Source organism: Delphinus delphis, chromosome 10, assembly GCF_949987515.2.
Source record: "Delphinus delphis chromosome 10, mDelDel1.2, whole genome shotgun sequence".
NCBI lineage: Eukaryota > Metazoa > Chordata > Mammalia > Artiodactyla > Delphinidae > Delphinus > Delphinus delphis.
The window spans coordinates 91960736-91973494 of NC_082692.2; the positions used below are offsets into that span (position 1 = coordinate 91960736).

General features: G+C 39.2%; 1 protein-coding gene across 5 annotated transcripts in view; it reads right to left on the reverse strand.

Moving 5' to 3' along the window:
* Positions 1 to 12759, reverse strand: part of CRBN (cereblon) — a 959169-nt gene that overhangs the window by 721363 nt on the left and 225047 nt on the right. For all 5 annotated transcript variants that reach the window (XM_060022931.1, XM_060022930.1, XM_060022929.1 and 2 more), the window contains one exon: positions 3103 to 3293. The gene's annotated coding sequence lies outside the window, so the exon portion shown is untranslated. The remainder of the gene's footprint in view (positions 1 to 3102; positions 3294 to 12759) is intronic.

Below are 12759 nucleotides of genomic sequence, written 5' to 3' on the forward strand. Positions count from 1 at the left end.
TACTGAAAAGAATACTGGACGTAAATTTCAAAGTCTTCAGTTATGCATCCTAGCTCTCCATTTTCTCTCTCCAAACCACAGCTTCTTTATTTATAAAATAAGTGTCTATATTTACTGGCTCTCAAAGTCCCTCCAAGCAGTAACATTTCATTATGCTAACTGGAAATAAACATTCCAGGATTCAATCCTCCCTTATTAGAAATGGCCTGCAATGAGCCCTACAAAACTGCTGTAATTCAAAGACAGATGGGAGTGGTCCCAAACTTTTGGAAGAGCTGGGTTACATAATGGAATACATTTCAATCTTAGATCCCCAAATAACAAGCACATTCTAGCTGACTAAGCAACAAATGTGAGGGAAAAGGGAACAAGGCCTTTTTGTGACTTGCAGTCAGAATTTCTGCCAATAATTCTATAATGACTCCCTACATACACACACACACACACACACACACACACACACACACACACACACGCCATTTTTAGAGATGAAATTTACTCCAGAGATGTAAAGGGGACCTTCACAAAATCTCACAGTTGATGAGAAGACAATGCAGGACTACAAACGTGTAATCATATCTAGACTGAGTGTAATACGCTTTAGACCTCACAGCCCACATCTGATGAGTCTCTTTGTAATACCTCCCACTGCTCAGTTTACTCCTCTGAAACTGTAACAGATTAAAAGGGAAAGATTCTTTAAAAAGGATGATTTCCATTTCCCTTTTCCCACCCTTATACGCAGGCACGCTGACATATACGTACCATCTATTTTGAGGCTACAGTCACACTCAAGGTGTGGATCTGAGTTACCCTACCCACTTCCAAGGAACCAAACAAACTTTAAGATGGAAGATAAATTTAAAAGGGTCAACTTAGAAGCATAAAGCAACTGTGTTTAATAGAAAGATCACGAAACTAGGAAATGAAAGACCTAGGTTCAAATCCTAGTTCTGTTACTTGGTTGCTGTAGGACCTTGATCAAGCTAGTTAAGATTTCTAGGCCTCAGTTCTCATCTGTATAATTTGGAAACCATTCATTCATTTATTCAACAAATATCTGAGCGCCCACATGTGCCAGCCATGGTACTAGATGTAGAGGATACAATGTTGGGCCAAACCAGATGCAGCTAGTCCTTCTTCTCACGGAATTTGTAGTCTAGAAGGAGAGTTGAACATTAAATAATCATACAAATAAGTGGATGAGGATTAGAAGACAAACAATGATCATTTCAGAGCATATAACAGAAGTAACTGACCTAGTCTTGAGCAAGTGATACTTCAACTTGTATTTGATGAACGAGTAGTCATCTTGGTGAAAGGAGGGGGGAGAAAGAGGAAGTATATTCCAGGAATAGGAAGCACTATGTTCAAAGACCCTGTGGTAGCAGAAAGCATAGATGGTTTGAGGAACTAAAAGAAGGCAATGAAAATGGCTATTGAAAAGTTTTAAGCATGGGAGTGAATGTCACAGGGTAGTTGTGAGATGATATGAAACAGGGCATAGAACATTGCTTTAATGATTAAAGCACAAGATATGATAGATGTTAATAGGAGGAAAAAGTATACAATCATTTGAAACAACTCTCCCCCCAACTCAAAGGCATTATCAGAATACTAGCTGATATTGCTCAGTGACTAGGGTACTTTGCCAATAAAGGCAAGAATGGAATATAACAGCACCGCAGTAACTTTTTCTCAAGTTAAAAATCTTCCAGCAAAAGATATAAGGTTCACCATGTTTAAAATCTTCCAGCAAATGATATAAGGTTCACCATGTTTAAAAGAAGGGTCTGACTTTAGGGAAAGCAAATGACAGGATTTGTCAGAAGCCTCCACTGCAGAGCCACCAATGAACGCTAACCCAGTTTGATACAGTAGAGATGAAATGCCAGAACAGCAGCCACCCAGGTTGCGATCAAATGCAGCTGCTTGAAAACAATTCAAAACGCAGTCGCCTGACTTCCTGAACTCCTGAGTCAAGTTCCAACCAAAGAAATTATAAGCTGACTTTGCCACAAGTAAAATTTCTACTAAAATAAAATAAAATGGTATTTTATTTTGAACTTAAATGAAACTTCAAGAAAAGTAACAGAATTGGTGGGTCTTTTTTCTTCCTTAAGAACACTGCTGGGGAATTTACTAATAGACTTATAAATAAGGGCGATAGAATGTCAACCCTGATAAGGATATTAATTAAATGAAAATTGACTGTTGACATTTCTGGCAACAAGCTAGTAGATCAAGCAAAAACCCAAAGGAAGACAGAAGGTCAAGGTGATATTACACGTGCCAGAAAATAAGTTAAAAGTTTCTGAATAAGCTAAGACATATGAAGTTGCAGACCTGTGGACTTTTTTGCTTATAAAAAGTCTAAAATAGAGCCATCTAAAACTTAAGTGGCAAGGAATTTGCCAGAAACATATTAGATACCAATCAGCATGACTTAATATAGAATAGGCCAATGTAAATTTTCTTCTTTAACAAAGCAGCAGATCATAAAAATAAAGGAAACAAGGATATGCAATCTATCATAACTTTAGCAATCTTCTGAGTTCTACCATGCAATACCTAGTACCATGTAAGGGGAAATATAATGAAGTGGCTAGAAGGTTATAGCCAAAGAGTGGTTAACGCATCAGAATAAATTATAGGAGTATTAAAGATTTAAATATATAAAAAAATCAAATCATTAAAAAGGAATTGAATATTTATTAAGTCTTTGGAAAGGGCAATTAGAAGCAATTTAAAAAACATAAAGGAAAATAAAAAAGGAAAAGGACATACTACATCACCATCAAATGAACACACTTCCAAATACAAAAAACAAACAAACAAATCCAAAATAGAGACAAATAACAGATTGGGGAAAACACTGGCAAATAATATGGTAGACACCAGATTAGCATTTTTTAGTACACAGCAAGGTCACCAAGACACCAATGGAAAAACAAGTAAAGAATGATGAAGACAAATTAAGGTCTGGTTTCTAATGCAGTTTTGTTTGGGTCATTGCTTTGATTCCTATGTATATTTGTTACCTACTGTCATATAACAAATTACCTCAAAATTTAACAGCTTAAAATACTAAACATTTATTACCTCATGATTCCTGTGAATTAGAAATTTAGAAGCAGCTTAGTTGACTGGAGCAGCAGTCATCTGAAGCCTTGACTGGGGCTGGAGGATCCATTTCTAAGACGGCTCACGTGCATGGATGTCGGCAGAAGACCTCAGTCTCACTTCTCCACAGGTTGCCTGAGTATCCTCTCAACATGGCAGCTGACTTCCCCCTTAGTGAATGATCCAAGAAAGAACATGAGAGAAGCCACAATGTATTTTATGATACAGCCTCATAAGTCACACTCTGTCACTTTCATAACATCTTACCGGTTACATGGGTCAGTCCCATCCAATGTGGGAGAAGACAAACTAGGGCTTAAAAGTCATAATACTGCCCAATAATACTGATTAATAATAGAAAATGGAAATCTTTCCTTCATTCACTAAACGTCTATTGAATATCTACAATGTGCTATCCAGAATACTAAGTGCCACCTTGGTAAAATCCATTCAAAACAGTTGATCTCAGTCACAAATTACTCTAGCAATAGTAGTACATTTCAAAGCTGAGCAAGAATGAGAAATGTAGTTTTCAAGTGGCCCAAATTCTGTGGGCCACTGCACCAGTGGGAATCTCAAAACTCTATTCAATGGCCAGAGAGCTGTCCATCAATGTCAAAATACTTCTGTCTAACACTACAACTGTCCCAAGCATGTCAACACAAATTTCCAAACAGAGTCAGTAGCTTTCTAGCCAGGATCAACACAAGAATCATCAACTAATGCTTGAAAGGCTTAGATCTGAAGCTTGTAGAAAGTCTCAAGATTGTTTCAAATCTAACTCATAAGCCTTCCTGAAGGTCTAAAACTCCATCCTATGTACCAAAGATGATACTTTTAGTCCACTAACCCTAGAGTATGCATTTTGCTTTGTCTACTATCCAATCAACAAATATTTGTGGAATAACTGTTAGATAGCAGGCACTGTACTAGCTCTGGGGAAATACACACTGTCTTCATGGGAGAGATAGGCAGTAAGCAAGCAAACAAACTAAATAATATAGCTTGTTGGACTCTGGCAACGAAACCCTTAAATAGCAGACACTCCTCATAAACAAAATTGGATTGTTCTTTTGGGGATCTTTGCAAAGTCTGACCATGTCCAAGTAGATCAAAAAATACGGAAAGCTTTAGTGAATGTGCAAACATCTCTCTTTCTATGAGGAATGTTCTCAGTTAAGGAACGCTTCACTTGGAAAGTCTTTTTGCCCTTTAAATATTCCATTGCTTTATAGAGACCTTGCTTTCTAAGATTCCAGATCTGCTAATGATATAATCAATAATAATAATTATTGTACAGTATTTGCAGTTTGGAATATATTTTTTATAAATATTATCTCATTTAAAAAATAATAATACAACTTATTATGCTGTACTAATACAGCATATTAAGCATTATGAATATGCTTGGCAAGAGCTTGGACCTATCAGATGACAGTCTGGCTGAAACAGGGGAAAAGGGGAGCGTTCCTCAAAATGAGGTAATAGAGCTATGGGAAAGAAGCCAACCTATACAGCGCCTTAAGGCCCAAGGCAGGAGTTTACGTTTTATGCTACATGCGGTGGGAAACTAGTGAATGATTTTCATCAGGCAAGTGACAAGGTCAGGTTTAAATCTGTAGTTTGTGGAATGCTGTACTATACCCATGTAGTCGTGTGATAACTGCTAAAGAGTGAGTAGGTCAGTCAAGGGCCAAGAAATCAGGCAACCTGACTTGGCCCATATAGAGACCCAGACCCTTGGCCTTATCGTCATTAGAACAGTGTCATTTACCCTAGGCACTGAAATAAATGCAGCTATTTCTGCTGATGGTTATTTTCTCCTCATTTACTGAAAGTGAAAGGTCTTCTCTTCATGATTCATTCACAAGTCCTGCTGATCCTCCTAATTAAAAAGTTTTCAAACAAGTTGATACATTCGTTATTATGAGCCCAGACACACCAGGCATGAATCCTTTCTGCCACCCATATGCATGCCAGGAGTTCACTGCTGTATCTTTCATCATTATGAAGGAGATTCTTCAATAAAATTTGCATGACACCATCTGCCACGTTCTCCTCTCAACTCTTTTGGTGGGGTGACTGCTCAGTGATTATGAATATCATATCTGGCGTCTTAAAAAAAATAAAACCCTAACAGAGACTCAAGGGGAAAAAAAGAGTCGTAAGACTTACCAACTGGGAAGTGCCATGGAGCACAGACGTAGGAATGCACCGTGGGCTACGCTTTTTACACCACAGTCAATAATGCAGTAAGAAATAAACTGAATCTGTAGTCATCTTAGGTTTCAGAAAATTAACTGGCTCATTCTTGCATCCTTTTTAACTATTGCACCTTTTCATCAGTATAACTGGTTATAAAGGCGGAATGGGAAATTCTGAAAATTAAGCTGTCTCTCCACTTACGTTAAACCTGTTTATCCAAGGACAAGACTTTGAGGTTCAATCTCCTCTGAGGTAACTTCTCTAATTAATCCAATAACATGATTTATTCACATTATGTGACATTATATGTGGCCTCTGGCACAAAGCCACTAGCAAATAGGCATGTATCTTATTTGGGTTTTCCATTTCCCACACCACGTCCCACGCAATTAAAAAACAAACCCACTGAGATAAGGACTTGGGTGCAAAGAATTTACTTTGGAAATACAGGGAGCAGCAGTTATGAAATAGAGAAAATAAGATACAGAAGTAGGAAAAAGGGGGTGCTGATAACCACTGTGGGCAACTGATGCTCAATGAATCTGGGGACTGATTCTTGAGAGACCACAGAGAATGCACCTAAGAATTTCCTCTGAAGGACAAGAGGCTGAGGCATTTATCCTATTTTCCACTGGCTGAGGTTTGCCACTGGAGTCATTAACTCCATGCTGTTCTGTCCTGGCCAAAAAGTGGACTAAGAGAGCTTCAGGGACTTAAAAAACTGTCCTGAGGCAGAAGAGCCGAGAGAAATGGATGGCTCTTCAGGTAGGATGTGGTCAGCTTACATGGGAACTGTCCAGCACAGCTACAGCTGAGATTCATGGTGGATCAAGAGAATGTGGCACAGGACACAAAAATATCTGCTACAGCACAGAAGCGCTGTTGCCAGTGATAACACTGAAAGGGTGAACAATCGTATCTCTTAATTCTTAGTGCTAGAGAGGGACTAACTGATCAGCTAGCTGAGTCTGAGAATTGCCTGACAAGTATTAAATGAGCACCTATTGAACACTATCTGAACAGTATGGGGAAATACAGATGTTAAAGGCAAGGTGTCCAACTCCCAAGGAGTTTACAATTTGGCAGGGATTATCAACAGTCACAAACAAACTAATATGTAACTGCTGGTTCTGACTATAAAGGCACAAAAAGTGAAAAACAGTACCATGAAGTGATTAAGAAAACGCACTCTGGAGTCAGATAGACCTAGGTGTACATCTAAGCCAGGATGTGCTGTGTGACCACGGACAAGCTGCTGCTTACTCTCTCTGTGTCATAATTTGTTTATCTAAAAATTAGGAAAAACAATAGTATCAGCTTCATGGGGTGGCTGTGAGAATTAAACATATGTAAAGCACTAATCACAGCCTGGCACATAAGTATTGGGTAAATATTGGTTATTTTCATGAAAGTTGAGTAGAAATTTAATAGAATGAGATTTCAAGAAGAGAAAAAGGATCTCATCTCCATACCAGACACTTTCTCTTTCTTAAATATAGATTTTCCGCAGCTCCTGCTCTAGCACCATTTTACCTTTGTTAGATGCTACACTATCTAAGGAACTACTTATATTAAGACCAGAAGACAGTAATTTTAAGGTGCATAAATATAGCACAAGATGTATGGGCTTTAGAGCAATACTAACCTAAGTTCAATCCATACATTTTGTCACTGCATGATTTTGGATAAATCTAAGTGCCCACCATTCAGTTCTATCATCTATAAAATGTGAATGACATTATCTGCTCATAGGGCCACTGTGAACTTTAAATGAGAGTATCTCTAAAGGGTTCACAACACATTTTATACCCTGAAAAGTGTTGATCGTTACTAGTCACTATTCATTCAGTGGATGCTTACGAGGCACCTATTATCTGTACCAGCTTCTGGGGAATAAAAAGAGAAGGGCATGAATAAGGTGCCCTTATTATTTTGACTTTTCAACAGTCAAAAGCCTTACAGGTTAATGTTAATACTTAAACAAACCTGGCCATTTAATGGTATTCAAATTAGTAAGTTACCCTAATATCTATTCCTATTATCCTAATATCAAAGGGAAGGAGGGAGTAAGGGAAGGAGGGAGAGAGGGAGGGAAGGAGAGAGGGAGAGAAGAAACTAAGCTAGTTAGCTCTGAGACAGGGTTCCTGGAAATACAGGATAATGAGATCTACCTAAATTCATAACCTCTCCAAGGGTAATTAAAAGCCCACAAAGTGAACCAAACTCAGAGAAGTTTCCTCTAACACAGGGCTAAGAATGTATAAGGCTAACCTATCCACCCTGGACTTGGAACACATAAAAATGTTGCTCTTCCCCAGTCTTTCAATCCAGGTGAAACCAGGATGAAATATCCATTAATGACAGCCAGGAAGGGAGGTGATGTCATAATGTTGAGTAGAGAGGAAAAAAAGAACAAGGTGAGGGTAAGGATTGCTCTACCAGCTACATTGCACATAAGGCCTCACCTATTTCTTAAGTCACTGCCTTGCAAAGCTGTAATGGGGGCTCGTCAGAGAGGAGGATCTAGGATGGTATCCCAATTTTTTTTTATCTCAAGAATACGTCTCAGGATGAGCGTGATCTTTACAGGGCTATACTCCTCCTTGGCTCAATAATGTTCCTTCCTAAAATTTGCAGAACACTTTATAGTTCACAAACCACTTTAATATCCATTATCTCACTTAATTCTCACAAAACTCTGTGTGATGTGAGCCTTTTAATCTCCATTTCATAGATGAACAATCTGAGACTTGCAAAGCTTATGCAACCTGTTTGAGGTCCTATACCGAAATGCAAAAGAGCTCAGACTAAAACGCAAGTCTTCTGGTCCCATTTCCTAGTCATTTGTCACACTTGCATGGACCTCTGAGGAAAGGGAAGGTGAAATCAATGGAACCGGAAAGAAGTGACAACAGGAAGCAATGTGTCCTCAGAGACCTTGAGGGATCTCCCTCAAATAAGAATTCCTAACTAAAGAACTGGTGACTCCAACTCTATGCCGTCACTCCAGGCAGTTAGAAGTGAAATCCTTATGAGTGTGAAGCTTACTCCATGAAGAGCACCATTACAGCCAAGACAGTAGAATTCATTTGAAACTAATTGGTGAGTAATGAAGTTGCTAAGGGTTATGAGCCTTGCACTAACACTAATACAGAGGTACAGTGTCAACAATAAAACTGTAACCACTCGCAAAATGAGCCTTCTGTGGAGAAAGGGCAGGTCTTTTCCCTTGGCCTAGAGGCAAAAACTGCATTAGACAATTTCAAGAATGATAAGATCACTTTCTTTTGCATGGTCCTAAATAGTGAATAGAAAGAACAGCTTCATCCTTAGAAATAACTGATTGTTTGATATTGGGACAAGGAAAAAAGTATGTAATTCTCTAGTTAAAATTTCAAGCATTTAAGAAAGTGGGTATGTCTATATAATATCCTTCAAAGCATGCCCAGAGACAAAAAGAAAATACAGAGCCCTTTGCATCCAAGCTTGCACATGCAATTGTCTGCTACCACAGAAGAGTGCCAAAGAAATTGTGATTTTTAAGCAGAAAAGGACTGGCCCCAGTGGACCTGTCAGAACACATTATCCTCCTATGCAACTCCCAGATAGCTGAATGAATCAATCTATTGAGTGATGAGGAAAATCTACTGCAAAACAACTATTTTGGTTCTTGCTTGTTTGATATTGAGTTGTTCTTAATTGTATTTTTTTTACAGGTTTTTAAATTTTTTTTATTAATTTACTTATTTTTGGCTGCACTGGGTCTTTGCTGCTGTGCACAGGCTTTCTTTAGTTGCAGTGAGCAAAGGCTACTCTTCACTGCGGTACATGGGCTTCTCATTGCGGTGGCTTCTCTTGTTGTGGAGCGTGGGCTCTAGGTGCGCAGGCTCAGTAGTTGTGCCCCACAGGCTCCGTAGCTGTGGCTCACGGGCTCTAGAGTGCAGGCTCAGTAGTTGCTCCGCGGCATGTGGGATCTTCTGGGACCAGGGCTTGAACCCATGTCCCCTGCTTTGGCAGGCGGATTCTTCACCACTGCGCCACCAGGGAAGCCCCCTTAATTGTACTGACTAAGAGAAACAATTTTTTCCAGAGGTCAGTCCTGGACAGTGCTAGCACGCCCCAGCACCTGCTCCCCACACCCCCTGCCGAGAAGGACCTCGTCTTCACATCGACTCTAGAGCCTCACTGTCAAACACAGTGCCATGAGCCACACACAGCTATGGAGCACTAAAATATGGCTGGTCCAAGTGGTACATGTGGTAAGTGTAAACTACACACCAGATTTTGAAGACTTAGCATAAAAATAATGTAAGATATCTCATCAATAATTTCTATATTGATTACTTGTTAAAATAACATTTTGGATATATCAGCTTAACTAAAATAGATTATGGATATATTGTTAAAATTAATTTCACTCGTTTCCTTACACTTTTTAAAATTTGGCTACTAGAAAATGTAAAATTACAAATGTAGCTTACTTGTGTGAATTGCATTATATTTTTACAGGACTGTGCTGCTCCAGAGGGTCTGCTACCACAGAAGAGTGCTTAGTCTCAAAAAACTCTATCAAACCCTTTAGGTAAGTTTAATAGGAGAAGGTATAATGCCATGTTTTAATATGCCTGAGTTCAGGTAATTTGCAAGTGGCTTACTTGCCCTCTAATATACTTTGAAAATAAAAGGATACAAAACATTGTGTTTGCTTGCCTGGCTGTTTCAGGCAGCTGAAGCTTTCATTGGCTCCAGCAGGAACAGTGTCTGTTTAATTGATCTGTAGAGATTCAACATTGCATGATGGGACATGTGGGTGTTTAACTGTAACACTTGAGAATGCTCTAGCTCAGCTGTTATAATGTGGTGCTGAGGGGTCTAAGGTTAAGGGTTCAATCCCCATCCAGACACACTTAGCTCAGCTTTTTGTGAACAAGGAATGCACTCCCCAACTAAGCTTGCTTTCTTGCAAATGTTTATGCTTGGTGAAATAGGGACCAGTAAACACTGGTACTGCACACCCCATCATCACAAGCAAACTGGCATCTGACCAATTTAAAACAAAACAAAACAAAGCATCATCACTACTATAAAAAGCAGTCCAGTTTCATCCTTTGGGAGCAGTGCATCACCTGTCCCACTTTTTCATATAGAGGAAAGCACATTATTCCCCTTTGTTAAAAAAGAGGGGGTTTTAAAAATGCATATGCTATAAGTTTCAAAAGCCAAGCAAAGGCAAAAACTTAGAAATATTGCGTCTTTTCCCTCATTTGTTTCTGGGAAAATTATTCTCAGGGTACCAAAGGTCCCAAGCTAAATCCTATCCATCTAGCAGATTTAGAAGATTGTAGTGGAAAACATGTACTTGTATACTGTGCCTTCATACTAGTTTTCAAAACTTTACTATTAAACAACTCATTATATTAGATTCTTGCATGACTTTTGTCACTCAAATTGCCAAGAGGTGGAAGCCAGCAGTGCTATGTAATAGAAACTGGAATCCAGAGATCCAGATCACAGGCCTGGCTCTTCACTGATGGCTGTGTGGCCTGGGACAATTCATTTCCCTCTCTGGTTCTGAGTGCCCCCCACCCCATAAAAGCAGAGTTTGGACTGACATCTAGTCTTATCCTACTATTCCAAAGCACCTGACTGATCATCTTTAAGAGCCTAATCAGATATTAACTTTTCTCAAATCCATTTTTTTTTCTGTCCGTTTTCCAGATCAATAGAGGTGACACCTCATGAATTAGACTGACCTTCATTTTTAACAGCTGTGCCAGACAGCTTCAGAATAGGCTCCTGTCTCCAGTGGCTTTTGCACCTGTGATATGGCTGGCTTGAGCTCTCTGTTTTCTGCCTGCTCTGGCAGCAGGCTGGAAGTGAGAGCAGTACCTACGTTGTTGTCTTAGCTTCCTATCCCTGATGACTGAGCCAGGCGATACCTAAGGGCCTTGTCAACAGATGAGGCTGTCTCTCCCTCTCCTTGGCTCAAAATATAGTACTGGAAATTACCTTGGCTGGATCTAGCTAAAGATCTGCCTACCAAAGTAAAGGGTGACCTTTTATTAAACACCAACCAACAAGAAGGCTAGAATAAAGTGGTCCTATCATAACTTGCCAACATTAATAAATGCATAGAATTTGGACACAGATGCTAAAATAGTCATAAAAGATAACATTGATTGACACTTACTATAGACTAGACACTGTTAAGTAGTGTACATGGATTTCTAATGTAACATTTATAGCATCTCTATGTAATGTAACAGGTACTTTTACCATTATTACTATTATTGCCATTTTACAAATGTGGAAACTGAGGTTTAGAGAGACAAAGTAACATTCCCATAGACTCATAGCTACTAAGTGACAGAGGTGGGATTTGAATACAGCTAGATCTGTTTAATTCTAGAGCTCAAAGAAATGAGCTTTACCATCAGAATAGTTTTCTGAAGCTGATTTTGATCTAAAAATTCAAATTAGGGATGTCTGACTTGATCATTTCTTCTGACTGTGATGCCTAAACATCTTAAATAGTTGTGCATTAGCTCAAGTCCCTTGAGAAGCAGGTGCCAAGGCAGATCAGACATCACTATTTATTTCTAAGATTCCTTCCACTCCTGGGTTTTTTTTTTCCCTTCCTTTTCAGAAAAAGGCTGGCAGGAAGAGGCACACACAAGCCTCATCAGGGAGCAGGCAATTCACAAATTTCTACAGTTCATATTCAGTACCAGTAGGCATGAGAGAGTACAACTTTCTCAGGTACATCCTTGAAAATCTCCTTAGAAGGAACTGAGAGACCTAGGACATTTCTGCATTTATGCTCATCTAACTATTTTTATCCTTAGCTAAATTCATTCAATGTCTGCCCTTCCTTCCAAAGGTAATACAGATCACACCACAGTACCATGGAACATAAATCATTCTGAATAGAACTCTGTTTCTGGGGCACATCATCATATACTCAGGGGATCAACCTTTAAAAACTACCCACCAGTGCATATTTCAGTGGTCTACTCCAATACCTACAATCTGACACCATTTTCCAACACCACCGCATTTTTCTCAGCTTTCCAGAACTACCTTTGGAATCTCATCTTGTAGGAGGGAGCTTATAAAGAACAGATCATAAGAAATCATGTTTCCAGCAGCTCAAGGGAAACAGCTAAGAGGAAAGCATGAAGCTTATTAATAAGCCCCCAACATCCAGATCTGACTGCTTTAGATCTGCCAAGTTAACTAGAACCTTATTGGGTATCCTGGTCTCCTCCACTCTATTTCTCAGGTTAAGGACACATCTCTGAGTCTCCCACTAAGCTGAGGCTGATTTATCAGGTGGTGCCTGCCAAAAGCCTATGGCTCATGTGAAAAATGATCGAGGACGGCTTAGACAATTTCTCCCGCAATTTCACCACACTCCAAACCTATCAGACC